This window comes from Anabrus simplex, chromosome 2 (genome assembly GCF_040414725.1).
Source record: "Anabrus simplex isolate iqAnaSimp1 chromosome 2, ASM4041472v1, whole genome shotgun sequence".
NCBI lineage: Eukaryota > Metazoa > Arthropoda > Insecta > Orthoptera > Tettigoniidae > Anabrus > Anabrus simplex.
Genome location: NC_090266.1, coordinates 91,188,538 through 91,206,098, shown reverse-complemented (window position 1 = coordinate 91,206,098; position 17,561 = coordinate 91,188,538). Strand labels below are relative to the sequence as shown.

General features: G+C 37.2%; 2 long non-coding RNA genes across 2 annotated transcripts in view; one reads left to right on the top strand and one right to left on the bottom strand.

Moving 5' to 3' along the window:
- LOC137498619 (uncharacterized) overlaps positions 1-17,561 on the bottom strand; it is a 292,912-nt gene that overhangs the window by 24,430 nt on the left and 250,921 nt on the right. Inside the window, exon 2 of the long non-coding RNA XR_011017874.1 lies at positions 9,925-10,112. This is a non-coding gene — a long non-coding RNA (uncharacterized lncRNA). The remainder of the gene's footprint in view (positions 1-9,924; positions 10,113-17,561) is intronic.
- Positions 1-17,561, top strand: part of LOC137498618 (uncharacterized) — a 305,338-nt gene that overhangs the window by 47,564 nt on the left and 240,213 nt on the right. The window lies entirely within an intron of this gene.

Below are 17,561 nucleotides of genomic sequence, written 5' to 3'. Positions count from 1 at the left end.
TCTCATGGATGGTTTACCGGTGAAAGGGATGAAATATTAGGGATAAAATTAGTTTGTGATAATATGAAGGAAGTGGGAATTATAGGAATATATAGGCCTCGAAGCGAAGAAAGAGACATGGAAATATTTGAGGAAATAATAAATTATACTCATAAAACAATAATAATATTATGATAATAATTGGGGAAGATCTAAACTTGCCTGAAGTTGAATGGAGCTGCAAGTTAAGCCCATGAACACAAACTGGCAAATAGTTAACTTGGGAGGTAGGATATACACATGTAGTACAAGAACTGACTCGTCTCAATAACTACTAGATGTATTCTTGGTTAAACCATGGGAAATTGTTGATAAAACTGAGGTAAGTATAGGAATAGGTGACCATAAGACTGTAATAATGGATGTAGGATTGGTAAAAAACGCTTAATAAGAGGGTCACACAAGACAAGAAATTGTACAGAAAAACTAAAGTTGATGAATTTGGGACTTCCCTTAAATCACAATTCAGTTGTTGGATAAGTGGAGGCAGTAATGTGGATACACTTTGGACTACATTTAAAGGAATAATTTGGGAAGGAGAGAAGAGATTTGTACCTGTTAAGAAGGGTAAAATGACCTCAGACCCTGCTTATTATACACGGGAAAAAAGAAAATTAAAAAGAAAATGTAGAATAGTAAACAGGAAAATCAAAAAGTGTAGGGAGAGTAGAGAAACCAGAAAACAGCTAATGAAGGAACTGAATAGAGTGGAAAAGGAAGCAAAGGAGTATTATACGAATGGAAAATTTTAGGAGGGTAATGACCACGAAGGGAAATGGAAAAAGGTGTATTAATACATTAGGAATCAAAAAGGAAAAGGAATCCAAATTCCTACAATGGTGGGAGAAGGGGGTGAACACTATTTAACAGATACTGAGAAAGCAAACATATTTAGTAGGGAATTCATACATTCGATGGAAGATTGTCAGGAGTTGGAAACCGTAAGAGAAGTTAGAGAGGCAGAGACACATAGGGAAACAATAAGCTTCTCATTCACAAATGAAGATATTTTCAGAGAAATCCAACTGCTTCAGCAAGGAAAAGCAGCAGGAAGTGATCAAATTACTGGGGAAGTATTAAAGACAATGGGGTGGTACATAGTGCCTTATTTAAAATTTCTCTTTGACTATGTCAAAAATAATAGGAATGGAAGGACTCTATAATAATACACATTTATAAAGGAAAGGGTAATGAAAGGAAACCAGAGAACTATAGACCAATCAGCCTGACCAGTATACTTTGTAAAACACTGGAGAGTTTAATATCGAAGTACATCAGAGGGATATGTGATGATAAAAATTGGTTCATGAGGAGCCAGTATGGATTTAGAAAGGAATTCTCTTGTGGGACACAACTGGTGGGATTTCAGCAGGACATATCAGATCACTTGGATTCAGGTGGCCAGTTAGATTGCATAGCCATAGATCTTTCCAAAGCCTTTGATAGAGAGGAACATGGAATATTATTAAAGAAATTGGAGGGAATAGGATTGGACGTAAGGGTTATACGTTGGATAAGAATATTTCTAAATTCAAGGGTTCAGAAAGTCAAAGTAGGAAATAATATATCGCAGGAAGAGAAAGTTTGGAAAGAAATTGCACAGGGTAGTATAATCGGTCCGTTACTTTTCTTAATGTACGCAAATGATTTAGGGAATAATATAACATTGAAAATAAGATTGTATGCAGTTGGTATAATTGTTTATAGTGAAATAAATAACATTGAGGTTTGTTCAGAACGACAAAGTGCGCTGTTCCCGCGTCCAGGTAAGGACGCACAAGATCCAGGCTAGCTCGAATATGATTATAATTGTCTCTGTTCATCGATTACGGGCTATGGGTTCCGACTGAGAGAAAAAGAACACCGATTTATACTCGTGGAAATACCTAACTTACGCAGAAGGACGTCTCCTACTCGTATTCCTAGCTAGTATCCACCTGTAGCTTATGAAATTACCAAGATATTAGTACTTACACCTAGGCAACTGCTCTAAAAGTCATTCAAAGAATGGTTGACTTTTATCATGCTTCATTTATTATAAATTGAGTCAAATCAGGGGTAAAAGATTGTCAAATTTTCTCTTTGAGATAAAAAGTAATCAACGTTGATCTATACATATGTCTTGAAGTTCATTATTCGGAATATTTAGTTAAAGACTTTGGGTAGAAATAAAATATCAAGTGAGGATGCTTAAAAATGAAACAAACATGACCTTAAAAGACCTTAATGGAAAAATATTAGTCTGGAAATATCTAATTGAAAAGAAAAGAATCTAAGTTAAATAAAGATATTAGATGCATCTAATAAAAATGAATGAAAAATTACATCGTAACATACTATGTACACTATCGAAGATTGAGAGTTTTTCTTTAAAATGTAGGACGCAGTTTCATATTTGGCAATAAATCAATTAAGAATTGGAATCACATTTTTCCCTAAGTAAATTCTTGAAAAATTTAATCTAAATATTCTATTTTCTTTCGTCTCATTTTCGTTAATTCATGGAAATACGTTAGCTTTTCTTGATTCTAGCTATTTGTGTCCAGATACACAACCAAATTAACCTGGGAAAATATCTTCAGAATATTTTAAAACATTTGACAGATATCGCATTTTCAAACATGTTCATGTTTCTTGGCACAGTTTCTTGCATAAGCATCGACAACTACCTTTAAGTCAATGTATACTCTCAAAATATTATGATCAAACATCATATCTAGAAAATTATGCAAATTATTCTCTTAATTCGAGATTATTAATTCATTCAAGTGCATATCTATGTCATAACATTGTGCTATTACGTGTATGTGACCATCATTCCATCAAAATATACGGTAATTGGGTGGTCTACCTTGTGAGAAGACTTCACTTTCAACTAACAACTCTTATTTGTGAAGTTAAGTCACCAGTGATATCGGGTAATGCATTGCAATAAACTTCAAAGCTTCCCTAACATGTGAGAAAATTCTTACAATTAGAAGAAACACACGGATGTCGGCTAATTTAATAGCATCCTCCTCATTATGAATCATTTGGTGATTTTTAATAAAATATCAACATACGGACGGCATCGAGATCGTATCCTATTCTACTCATGGCTTACTCATGGATAAATGGTCGACTGAATACAGATTATATTCATTAACTACCTCAAAAATACGTAACATGGAACATTATTTTCCTTAACAACACAACTATGACCATACTCACGAAGAACAATAACTATCACCAACATTAATTATCATTAGCTCATATCATTATTCACATTAAAGAACCATCACTTCACATTTCATATCAATATCACATTTCACTTCACAGTATCTCATTTCAACTCGACGTATATCTCACTGTCATCATGGACCGTGAATCTAACTACTCTGTCATAATTTCAATCTTTTCATAACTCCGAAAAATATTACCATATCCTTCATATATAATAACCATTTCCTACATACGATCTCATTTCCACTATTACTCGGTGTCATAAATTCTCATATAAGCCTAACATTTATCTCAACGTCGTATGAAATTCACAAATAGATTAAAGTTAACCTCCTCTCATATTACATGGACAGCATTACGAACGGATGCCTTATTATCACTGGTTGACTATACTGTACATATGGATTTGACGTTTAGGTTTGATGAATACCTAACATCCTTTAACCCAACTTTGGTAACCGTCTTCTCGTATATAATTATCTCACTGACACTAACTAGAATAGCACTTTGATTAAAAAATAAATAAATTCCTACTTGTATATTTGATTTAAAGAAAACTTTGCTTTGCATTTCCCGTAGTCGTCTCATGTCCGGGTGAATGGACATGCGGACACAGCTCCTTGCATTTCCCTTAGGTGTTTGGGAACATCCGGGACCGTCTCATCTGGTTACTGGTCTTCATGGGCCGGAAACGTAATCCTGCACTGCTTTCATCTGGGCAGCCTCGCCTTCATTTTCTTAGAGCATCATGGTAGTAGCTCGAGCAATTAGAACAGAATAAGACGTCAATTTAGTCAATGTCGTCATCTTATGGCCATACTTTCTTTGCATGTGATAAATAAACATTGCTCTTAGAAGAGTTGATCTGAAAATATTCTAACACTTTGGAATATGTAAAGGTGATTGTTCCACTCAAATTATGGAGATTATGTCTTATATTTTTCCTTTCTCTCTTCTTGCCGATGTTACAGTTCTTTAGCCGCTCCGAATTGTTGGTATCGGCTAATACGTCGTATTAGGTGTGTAACGTGATGTATCACAGTGGAATATTTTTATATTTTAAAAAGCGATTTAATTTCGCGGTGCGAAATAATTTGTAGCGCTAATATTGCAGAGAACAGCTGTGAACGAAGACTTCTCTCTGTCTTGGGACTAGAATTCCGGTGTAATGATATTTTCTTCCTCTTTCGATCGACCGTGTCGTTCTTCTTATGAGCAAATTGAATGAATGTTAAATTTTTCTTCTAATAATAACTCTTAACTATCTTCATACATCATTCTTTTATAACCGCCTTCTTTGCTTCTTTTTCGCCTAGCGCTTGACGAAAACATTCGGCTTATAGTAGTATCTGACGTTTTAATATCGACGTTCTGATAACTTAGACTCCAATTTTGTTCCGACTGGATCTTGTTGAGAACAGTGAAATGGCACAAAAGGGACCTTGAGAGTATCCAAGAATGGGTTGAAGAAAACAATATGAAGGTTAATGGATGCAAATCAACTGTTACAACTTTTACAAACAGGAGTTCTAAAACTGAATTTGAATATACTTTGGATGAGGTAGTTATCCCAAAAGATGGCAAGTGCAAATACTTAGGTGTGAGATTTGAAAGTTATTTGCACTGGAAGGGTGATGTGGATGACATGGTTGGGAAAGCATACAGATCGTTACATGTCATAATGAGGCTACTTAAAGGATGCAATAAATAATTAAGAGAAAAGTTACTTAAGTATGGTTCGTCCCTTATTGGAATATGCAAACAGTGTTTGGGCTCCTCACCAGGAATACCTAATAAAAGAAATAGATAGTGTGCAGAGGAAAGCAGCATGATTTGTAACAGGGATTTCAGGAGAAAGAGTAGTGTATCAGAAATGTTAAAGGTACTTGGGTGGGAAATTTTAAGCAAGAGAAGGGAGAAAACTAGACTTATAGGTTTATATTGAGCCTAAAGAGGAGAAGGAGCATGGGGAGATATCCGTGAGAGGCTTCAGATGGAAAATAGTTACATCGGCAGGACTGACCACAAGTATTAAATTAGAAGGAATTTTAGCAGAAGCGTTTGTGGTAAATTTTCATTCATTGGGAAGGACGTGAAAGAGTGGAACAGTTTACCAGGGTTAGTGATTGATCCTTTTCCAAAATCTGTACAGATATTCAAGAAGAGAATAAACAGCAACAGAGAAAATAAATGAAATGTCAGAGGGCATTCGACCAGTGCAGTTTATTGTAAATAAAAATGTGTGTGGATAAATTAATTCCATCCCCTGGTCTAAGGAGTTTGGACAGTCAAAGTAGGGGACTGCCTGTAGGGGTGACGTACAGTGGGGAATTCGAGCGCCCTGGGACCGCTACAGTATCTGTGAAGACCCTTCAGGAACTCTGAAAAGTGGTGGCAAAAGGGGCTCTGGTTAAGATGCAACAGGTCGTTATGCTACTTAGGTTACAAAATGGGTAAAAAATAAATAAGTAAATAAATGCAATGTAAATTTTAATCTTATACCAGTTGTATAGTATTATTTGAAGTAATTCCACATACTGTACATGAGTTGACTATGTTTGTAAGTACAGGAGGTATAATAAGTAGAATTTTGTAAACAATATAAACTTATTAAGGATGAGTTGTGTGTTTAATAGAAAATATTGTTAGCGTAAATTGTACAATACTGTATTCTGGGGAAATTTTTCTCTTGTTAATTTAAAATTTAGTGCTTGACAATAATGTGTTTTAGTGTACCATTTGCCACCGAGGTAGACGGCTCATTTGCAAATAAAGAGATTTAGATTTTGGTAATATTAGGAAAGATCTTCATTGGGGGTAGTAACATAACTGGGATTGTAATCGCATTCACGAACCATCTGGCATCATGTAATATTAGGCTTAGAGCCTTAATCAGCTTTTGTGTTAAAAGTAACTCGTTTATTACATGCTCAGCATCATCCACAAAACTGGCAATACACACCGTAACCACAAAACTCCGATATTCTCATTTATCGATATTTCGATACACGAGATTACATAACACAAGCAAACTACCTCATATTTTTCAGCATTTAAGGACACTTTTATTCTCCGTCTCGCGGAGTAGGAAAAATAATAGTAATCCACCATCTGTAATTATCACATAACCACACTTCAGTTGAGAATTGTAGTTAGATACGGCATATTAGATAGTATCTTGCCTAATATATTCGTGTGTATTTTTATGCAAACATCAGATTTAATTTCTATTACAGCTTAGTGGGATAAAGTAGTGCTAATATTGATCTCTCTACGTGTTTAACTTTGTTGGTAATCTTTGAGTACTTACCGGTAGTTCTTGCGAATATCTAATTTAGGCCTAATTGGAATTTTCTTTTCTATTTGTGCTTAGTAACACCTAGGATACGTCTGAACGTAGTTTAAATATTATCGTTGTGTTGCAAAGTAACTTATTAGAAATTAGAGTGCCTGTTCTAAAATTTTGAGTAGTTTTGCGAATTTCGAACTTTAATCGTAATTTTCTTTTCTGTTTGTACTTGGTAATAACATGTTGTAATTAACTCATTGCGGACCGTGGACGGCGTAAGACGTTCAAGCTTGCTCCTATGCTGCGGGCCGTAGACGGCGTAAGACGTTTAATGTTCCGCGCGAAGCAATGCTGTTTATATTCGTCATCTATGCATTCTTACACCTTAGTCAGCGTTACTGGTTGTAGCAGGAAGTTGGTTGACCTTGTTGAGATAACCCTCGCGTTGAGTGGGCTCATGTTTATCTCAGCAGTTTTAGCAGAAAAATCTCATAACTTCATCACGCGTCAACTCGGTACTTGAGATTCCAATGCAGTGCGTGTCGTCCTTACCGAGTGTAGTATAATGGCTTATAAAACAAAGTTTCTTACGGAAGATTAAATAGATATTGTTCACAATGATTATTCTGGTGATGAAATTCCTGAAATAGACTCAGATAGTGAAAGTGATAGTGACGAGGAAATTGCGATTCCCGAATCCGATAGGCCTATAGAGAAAAGTGAAGTGCCTGATACATATCATCCTAGTTACTGTCCACCCGTTCCACCATTTACAGAGAATTCAGGTATAAACGTTCAAATAGAAAAAAGCAGGATTTTTTGAGTTACGTGAGTATTTTCATGAATGACGAATTTTATCAGTATGTGTGTGAGCAGACCAATCTATACGCGAGTCAAGTGAGAAGTGCGGCGCCCCGGCCTTTCACAAAGAATTCGATCATGCAATCGTGGAAACCGATTAGTCCAAAATCCTGATATAAAAATGTACTGGACCGAAGACCCTGTTATTCATACTACGATATTTTCTAAAACAATGTTCCGAATACGCTTCCTTCATATTCTTTCATTTCTTCACTTCGATGACAGTAATCATTATGCCGAAAATACAGATAGGCTGTATAAAATTAGACGTATTTTGAAACCTGTTACACCAGATATCACACCTTATATATTTACTACAGTTAGGCACAAAGTATAATTTTTCTAACATTTATAGTTTAAGAGTAATTGTAAATCGTATTAAGTGATGCACGTTAAGAGGGCTGGGCATGAAAATGGCCGGTCCAGGCATTCAAGTGTCCCGCTCAGAAGCAGGTACTGAACGTGTTAAAAAACGTCTGTACGCAGTTTAAAATTATTGTAGATTATTTAAGTATCTGTACTTAGGCTGAACGTAGTTTAAAATTATTGTAGTGTATTATAGTATCTTATTAGAAAATAGTGTGTTTATTCTATAACTTTGAAATATTTGTGTTTTATAGTACCGTTTCTGTGGTATCTGTAGTAACTCTCTTACTAGAATTCTGTTGTTGTAATTAGGGTAGATTGAACTGCAGTTAAGAATTGTGTAATTCTTGTGTATTATTCTATGTTTCCAGTAATTAACAACAATTTTCATCCTGTTAGCGTGTTGTAGGAATAAAAAATCATACAATTAAGTAGTATTGTCGTGTAGTAGTAACCAATATGAATTAACTTATTGTCGTGTGATCTTTGTGAACTAACCTAGACATTATTTATTTCCTTTATTTTTATTTTGCACAGAACAAGTTTTCTTATTTTTCCTTTTCTCTTATTTTTAGAAGGAATGGTTAAGGAGTGCGAGTGTAGGAACTGGGGGTGTGGCCAGGCATTAAGGAGTATGTGGGAGGAGTTGGAGTGCTTGAGGGAGATAATTAGGATTCTCTCAAAGGACAGAAAGGAAAGTAAGCCTCCATCAAAAATGTACAGGATGCAGTAGGTGTAATAGATGGATGGGAAGAAAGGGGGGAATTGTATTAGACAAGTGGTCTAATGTTTTAAGGGGAAAGAGATTGCAGGCTGAGAAATCGGTACGAGTCACTGCAGGTTTAATAACCGACGGAAGATGAGGAACAGGGAACTGTTGCCGAGAAGTGTGGAAGTAGGATAAAAATGGAAGAGGCAGGAAAGGGAAATGTGGAGTAATGGTTAGGAAAAGACAGATGGAACAGGGTCATGGGATGGAGGAGAGGGAGAGGCAGTATTATTGGATCTTTATTTTTCCTTATATATATATCAATGATGTGTGTAAAGAAGTGAAATCAGAGATAAGGCTTTTTGCAGATGATGTTATTCTGTACAGAGTAAGAAATAAGTTATAACACTTAGAGCAACTGAAAAATGACCTCGATAATGTTAAGAGATGGACAGTAGGCAAAGGTATGATGATAAACGGGGATAAAAGCCAGGTTGCGAGTTTCACAAATAACAAAAAATTCTCTCAGTTTTAATTACTGCGTTGATGGGGTGAAAGTTCTACTTGGGGATCATTGTAAATACCTAGGAATTAATATAAGGAAAGATCATCATTGGGGTAATCACATAAATATGATTGTAAATAAAGGGTACAGATCTCTGCACATGGTTTTGATGGTTTTAGGGGTTTTAGTAAGGATGTAAAGGAGAGAGCATATTTGTCTCTGGTGAGACCCATCTAAAGTATGGTTCCAGTGTATGGGATCCTCACCACGAATACTTGATTCAGGAACTGGAAAGAATCCAAAGAAATGCAGCTCGATTTGTTCTGGGCGATTTCCTACAAAAGAGTTGCATTACAAAAATGTTACAAAGTTTGGGCTGGGAAAACTTGGGAGAAAGGAGACGAGTTTCCGACTAAGTGGCATGTTCGGAGCTGTCAGTAGAGAGATGGCATGGGAGGACATCAGTAGACTAATAAGTTTGAGTGGTGTCTTTAAAAGTACGAAAGATTACAATATGAAGATAAAGTTGGAGTTCAAGAGGACAAATTGGTGCAAATATTAATTTATAGGAAGGGGTGTTAGGGACTGGAATAACTTACCAAGGGAGATGTTCAATAAATTTCCAATTTCTTTGCAATAATTTAAGAAACGGCTAGGAAAACAACAGATAGGGAATCTGCCACCTGGGTGACTGCCCTAAATGCAAATCAGTAGTGATTGATTGATATCGAATTATATAAAATCTGTGCGTGTTACGGCAAAGGGCTTGTGTTTTCGAAATCAGCATATCGTTTTCCATATGAACCACCTGTTTTCACCAAACCCGGGAAATCACTTCAGGCCAATGTAGACTTTCAGAATTTGTACTTCAAGGAAATGATCAATTGATTTCTATTTGTGATAATCTCTAATGAGGTCTTTGCGAATACTTACGGGATTTCTGCTATCTTCTGCTGCAGAAATCGAACCTTACTCCTTATACTTTCTATGCGTGTAACGCATTCTCTTACATAGGCATTCTGGTCAGAATTATCAGATGAAGTGTATCTTTCAAGGCCGGAAGAGAGCATCTGCTCCATCTCCGAAAGCAGGTTGGAGATTTCATTTATCTGACGTTCCCTCTGTAAAAACAAATATATGTAAACACACACTTGCATGCACGAGTACCTTTAAAGGTGGTAAGAAATGGTAAAGACCCACCTTATTATAAAAGGGAAATAAAGAGCCAAAGAAGGAGGTGCAGACTGGAAATAGAGTTTGAAATGGCTGTGGAAGTAAGGAGAAATTGAAGGAACTTACTAGGAAACTGAATCTAGCAAAGAAGGCAGCTAAGGATAACATGATGGCAAGCATAATTGGCAGTCATACAAATTTTAGTGAAAAATGGAAGTGTATGTGTAGGTACTTTAAGGCAGAAACTGGGTCCAAGAAGGACATTCCGGTAATAATTACTGAACAAGGAGAGAGTGTACGTGAGGATCTTCTAAAGGCAGAAGTATTCAGTCAGCAGTATGTAAAGAATGCTGGTTACAAGGATAACGTCCAGATAGAGGAGGTGACAAATGCTAAAGAAGTAATAACATGTACATATGATAAAAATGATATTTGCAATATGATACAAAATTTGAAAACTAGAAGAGCGGCTGGAATTTATAAGATTTCTGGCGATATACTAAAGGAAATGGGTTGGGATATAGTACCATATCTGAAGTACTTATTTGATTATTGTTTGGTTGAAGGAGCTATATCAAATGAATGGAGAGCTGTTATAGTAGCCGCTGTATATAAAGGAAAGGGTGATAGACGTAAAGCTGAAAATTACGTACCAGTTAGTTTGACATGCGTTGCAAGTAAGATTTGGGAGGGCATTCTTTCCGATCATATTAGACACGTTTGCGAAATTAATAACTGTTTCTATAGAAGGCAATTCGGTTTTAGGAAATTTCATTCCACTGAAGCTCAACTTGTAGGATTCCAGCAAGATATAGCAGATATCTTGGATTCAGATCAATTGGGCTAAAGCATTTGATAGTGTGGATTATGGGAGACTACTGGAAAAAATGGGTGCAATTGGACTAGAATAGGATAGTAGAATAGATTTATTTATCATCAACAGGTTATTTTCCCAATTAAAGGTGATACAATAAAACATAACATACAACAAATACATCTTAAATAAATAACACTACTTTCCTAAAACAATAACCAAGTTCAAACTAAATCTAGGGACATTTATATATGCGTATTTACAACACCTTTAATAAATAAATAATTAAAACTAAATCTCCTTAAATAATTTACATTATTAAACTACATGAATTTACATTTACATATTTACATATCTTACAGATAGGGCCTGACATTCATGAGGTCATTAGGGGATTTTAGACGGGGGTGAGTGAAAAAGGTCCACTGATTCCACCACCTCATTCAGTGATGTTAGTGCCCTCACAAGCCATGAGTTATTCCGAGCCACAGTTCTCACTTTAGGCAGATGAAAAATATACCTATGCCTCGTATTGCGACGAGGAACATGTAATGGAATCAGCTCCTGTTATGTTGAACAATCCACTCTATTCGTCAGACACTTATAAAGAAAGAGGGTATTGACACAGCTGCGGCGTAAGTGCAATGTCCTCATGCTCATAGTCTCACAAAAAGACTCGTAATCGGACGAAAAGAGAGAAATACCCAAACCCTTGTGCGTGATCCATTTCATGTACATAATTTGGACTCCTTCCAAGTTTTGTATTAAATACTGCTGAGACGGTAGCCACGCCTCGCAACAGTATTCTAACGATGGCTTGATTAATGTGCAAAACAAAGATATTAGAGTTCTAGGAGAAACAAATTCGGCACAGTCTCTTTTCAGAAAGCCAAGTAATTTAAACACTTTCCTAGAAATCTTGTCTAAATGTTTCTCGAAGGAAAGACCGTAGAAGTTTGAAAGTGTCACACCAAGATCATTTATTTCATTCACACGAGCTATTTGGAAATTGCGTAAATGGTAAGGGTAATTTACTGGTTCCAACTTACGTGAAAATGTAATTGCGTTGCATTTTGAAGTATTCAAACCAAGCAGCCACTTTTTACACCAGTTACTTAGGAGATTTAAGTCAGACTATAGCAGCTTACAGTTAAACTAACTATTGACCACCATAAAGATCTTAAGATCGTCAGCATAGAGAAGGCAATTACTATGTTGTATAACTGATGTTATATCATTTATAAACATGACAAAGAAAAGAGGGCCCAGTAAAGAGCCTTGGGGGACACGTGAAGTAGGTTGGTACGGCTTTGACATAATACCATCAGCTTTTACTACGCAAACCCTATTAGTGAGATAGCCTCTGATCCACTCCAAAGCAATTCCTCCTATCCCATATGCTGACAATTTGATGAGTAGAGCATCATGTTGAACTTAATCAAAGGCTTTGGAGAAGTCCGTGTAAACAACATCCATTTGTTGCCTCCTGTCCAGGGATTCTGAAATGAAATTAATATCCACCGTCATATTGGACACGGTAGAGCGTTTCTGTACGAAACTATGCTGTTCTATATTAATATACTGTGAAACTGAGCTGTACAATCTCTTATACACGATCTTCTCTGCCACTTTTGAAATCAGGGACAATAACACAACAGGCCTATAGTTATCAAACACCATTTTGTTACCTTTCTTGAACACCGGTAGTACATAACCTTTCTTCCATTCACACGGAAAATACCCTGAAGAGAATGACATATTTATTAGGATACTTAGTGGCCTACCTAAATCAGATGCACATTCTTTCAATACTATTGCGGGTACGTCAAATGAACCACATGATTTGGAGGTATCCAAAGATGCAAGAATTGAAGATACCTCTGCTGGAGAGGTCACTATTGACGTTAGGCCTATATCATACACGGACGAAGTGGATAGATTACACTGTGCGGCAGGAGAGTGTTACTTTTCAAAGGTATCTACAAAACTCTCCAAGATGCTCTTCTTGTCCTGTAATTCTTTCCCATCCTGAAGCATAGTAGATGGCAGGTGAGATGACCTCCGTTTGTTGTTTACAAATTCCAGAAACACTTCGGGTTGGCAGCTAATTTCGATTCCATCGAAGTTATATAATTTTTGTATTTTTTGAGCTGAAGACGCTTAAATTCACCGCGTATGGTCGAAAATTGCACATAATCACTACTATGGCCCGTTCTTAAACTTCCTTCAAGCCCTCTCCTTTCCTTTTAATTTATTTGTTACCTCCGAGTCGTACCAGCATGGGTACTTCCGCGTGGTAACTATCCGGGACGGTACAGTGTCTTTTATTACAGCGCGAACGAAGTCGTAGAAAAGGGTTAACGCCTCATAGATGGAGGGAGAGTCCTTGATTAAATTCCAGGGACACAACGAAAGGAGATCTCTCATTTCAGGAAAATCGGCCTTAGTCCATGCGAACATAAACTTCCTCTGCGGTAGGGATCGCGTAACTCTCGGTAAAGATTCAGTGAATTCTACAGTTCGATGGTCGGATGTAATTACCTTTTCAGTCTCAAAGCAGTCCATGTGTCCACAGTGTTGATACGAGATGAGAACAAGGTCCAGGAAGTTCTCATTTCTTGTTGGGAAGTAACGCATTTTCTTGAGTCCGAATTCACTGACGAATTCGAGAAGTAAGAAGAATTCCGTACATCTTTGTTTTATAACGGGACAAGGATTCCAAGCCAAATGCCTGATGTTAAAGTCTCCACAAACTAAAAGGATACCCTGCGGGTTTTAAACAGCTTAGACGTTGGCCAGTGTTGCTCGAAGTTACTCATCCTAGCAGTCACTTCGTCCGGTGTCAGGTAGCAGCACACTACAAACACAGACCTTCCTGATGTTGGAGTGGCCTTCACCACGAGACACTCCCAGTCTCCCATCAGCTCTGGCCGGAAAACTAGCCTTAGAGCAGATTTAACAACAATCATAGTGCCTCTCCCCTTCATTTTGCTACTATGGACCCTAGGTCTGTCTTGACGAAACACAGAGTAATCAGTAGACAACAGTTCATTATCACCAACAGAATAATTTAACCAACTTTCAACTATACAAATACAATCTTTGCTGGCGTCACTGAAAGCGAGGTTAAAGTCCGTCAAATAATTACACATGCTCCTTACATTTTGGTAGAAGACATTCATACCGCTGTCATGCTGGGGTCCTGGGTTCAGATGGATGTCGCCGGACAAAGCCAAGAGAAGCATATCAATCACTGAACCAGATATATTTGGGCTAGAGTTCGTCTGTTGTTTTCTCGCCTGCTTGTGACGTCACCAGATACATAGTTCCATTTAAACCCAGCGTGGGCCGACATACGAAGCTCCAAACCATTCACAAAAGCGTTTTCCAAATGGTTTTCATATTTCACGTCGAAATCTGGCACATCCTTGTCCCGGAGGCAAACTTGAACGGACGTGATACTACATTTGAAAACTACTAATAGACAAAAGACACGGAGCGATACCGACACACGACTACTCCCGGACGCCATTCCAATGTGAAAAGACAAAAGGGTGACTGAATGGGTTGCCATATTAATAGGAAATAGATCTCAGACAATTAGAGTAGGCGAAGCTTTATCTGACCCCGTAATAATTAAGAGGAGAATTCCTCAAGACAGTTTTATTGGACATTTATCTTTTCTTATATAAATAAATGACATGAGTAAAGGAGGGGAATCAGACGTAAGATTTTTTGCGGAATATTTTATTCCGTATAGACTAACAAATAAGTTACAAGATTGTGAGCAACTTCAAAACGACCTCGATAATGTTGTGAGATGGACAGTAGGCAATGGTATGATGATAAACGGGGTTAAATTCAGGTTGTGAGTTTTACAAATAGGAAAAGTCCTCTCGTTTTAAATTACTGCGTTGATGGGGTGAAAGCTCCTTTTTTTTGCTAGTTGCTTTACGTCGCACTGACACAGATAGGTCTTACGGCGACGATGACAGTTCCTTATGGGGATCATTGTAAGCATATGGGTGTTATTATAAGAAAAATTTTTATTAGGTAATCACATAAATGGGATTGTAAGTAAAGGATGCAGAACTTTGCACATGGTTATGAGGGTATTTAGGGGTTGTGGTAAAGCTGTAAAGGAGAGGGCGTATAAGTCTCTGGTAAGACCCCAACTAGAGTATGGTTCCAGTGTATGGGACTCTCACCAGGATTATTTGATTCATGAACTGGAAACAATCCCAAGAAAAGCAGCTCGATTTGTTCTGTGTGATTTCCGACAAAAGAGTGGCGTTACAAAAAATGTTGCAAGATTTGGGCTGGGAAGAACTGGGAGAAAGAAGACGAGCAGCTCGACTAAGTGATATGTTCCGAGCTGTCATCGGAGAAATGGCGTGGAATGACATCAGTAGACGAATAAGTTTGAGTGTCGTCTTTAAAAGTAGAAATGATCCCAATATGAAGGTAATGTTGGAATTCAAGAGGACAAATTAATGCAAATATTAATTTATAGGAAGGGGAGTTAGGGATTACAATAATTTACCAAGGGAGATGTTCAATAAATTTCCAATATCAATGAAATCATTTAAGAAAAGGCCAGGAAAACAACAGATAGAGAATCACCCTCCTGGGAAACTGTCCTAAATGCAGATCAGTATTGATTGATTGATTGATTGATTGATTGATTGATTGATTGATTGATTGATTGATTGATTGATTGATTGATTGATTGATTGATTGATTGATTGATTGATTGTGCAATGTGAACCTATTATTGAGACATTAGGTAGTTTTATAAAGAAAACATAAAACACAATGGTAAAAGCAAAGCAAAGAAAGAGAAATCATCTTCGTACAGGCCATGTAGGCCCTGGATTGGTGGAAGGTTAAGGCTTTCACTAAACGTAACTTCGACACTCGATGTGGTAGAGTGGTTACTCCCGCCCGCTTTTCCGCAATTAATTAACCTGGTACTCAGTTCTGGAGTAGGCTGAGTGAACCTCAGGGCCATGTGAACCTCTGGAAGTGGAAATCTCTTTTCTTAAAGTTAACGACCCCCTGACAGGGTTACGAACCCACATCCTTCCCACTTACTTTACCGCCTCGGCAAGGCAACCCCTAAGACACAACGGTACAGGTCGGTAATTTCAATGTGTAACATGGAATAGAAGGAAATTGTCTTCGCATTCGAGGCATGAACCCACTCCCCGAAGATGAGGCTTTAAAAATGTTGAGTTATTATTATTAACAAATACATCGCAATTGGGAAATATCCCGTTGGCAATGGCCACTTTCTGTAGTGTGATAATAAAGTAAAATTAAAACCTAAGTACCCCACAATACCACTTCGGTAAGCACAGTACAACAAGCAATTCCATGGAAAGAAAACACAAGAAAAACTACTAGTTTACCGTTCTAAATCCAACATCATCATATACAATTTTTTTTTCTAGTTGCTTTACGTCGCACCGAGACAGATAGGTCTTACGGCGACGATGGGACAGGAAAGGGCTAGGAGTGGGAAGGAAGCGGCTGTTGCCTTAATTAATTTGCCTGGTGTGAAAATGGGAAACCACGGAATACCATTTTCACGGCTGCCGACAGTGGGGTTCGAACCTACTATCTCCCGAATACTGGATACTGGCCGCACTTAAGCGACTGCAGCTATCGAGCTCGGTCATATACAATTTCGCACACAACTTAAGTAATTTCAGTGCGTACCACTAGGGCTTACAATACTATAGGTTATGTTTACTACTAGCTTAACATTGCAAGTGATAATAAGGTAACGTTAAAAACATAATTACCCAACGACAACAACAACAACAAGAATGCATAGAGCAATTCAAAGGAAAGAAAATATTAAAAGAAATACTACTAGTTTACAGTAGCAGCGATTGGAAATTAGAATTTGGAGGGGGGGGGGCAAAAGTATGTACAGACAACAGAAAGTATCCGAATTTAGAGGGACGGTTGTATATACGGCAAAACTAAGGAAAGCTGCAGTATGGCAACTTTTTATGCTCTCTGAGTGAATTTTGGCAGAGGGCTAAATGTTGCTATTTATCAACCTAACTGCGGTAACAGTATTTTTTAAAGTTTTGATTCAATACTGTGCAATACAACTTTCACCAAAGGAAAAATATTACACATATATTGCAATTAAATAGGTGTACGGTGTGATTATACAATTTAAAAACATTTAGTAATTGACTACAGACTTAGAAACTAACAGACACTAAAGAGACTTCCAGACTGACGAATGTTCGCGGCAAGTGCCCGTGACCTCGGTAAAAAATATAGGCCTACTCATGGTACCCTTCCTCACAGCACATGCAAAATCTCGACTACTTGCTGTGGTGCTAAACAAATTAGTTAGCCGTGATCAACGAAATATATGCGCATTTCCGCTAATAATTTTGTTAACAATTAAAGAAAAAAATAATTATCTGATAAGACAGAATGGCTTTGTTAGAGTAAACTAATTTGACTCGTGCCCTTAAATTGATATTCAAGAATGAAAACTGTAAAAAGCTATGATTTATGGTTAAGACAGCACCACACACAACTAACAACCAGATAT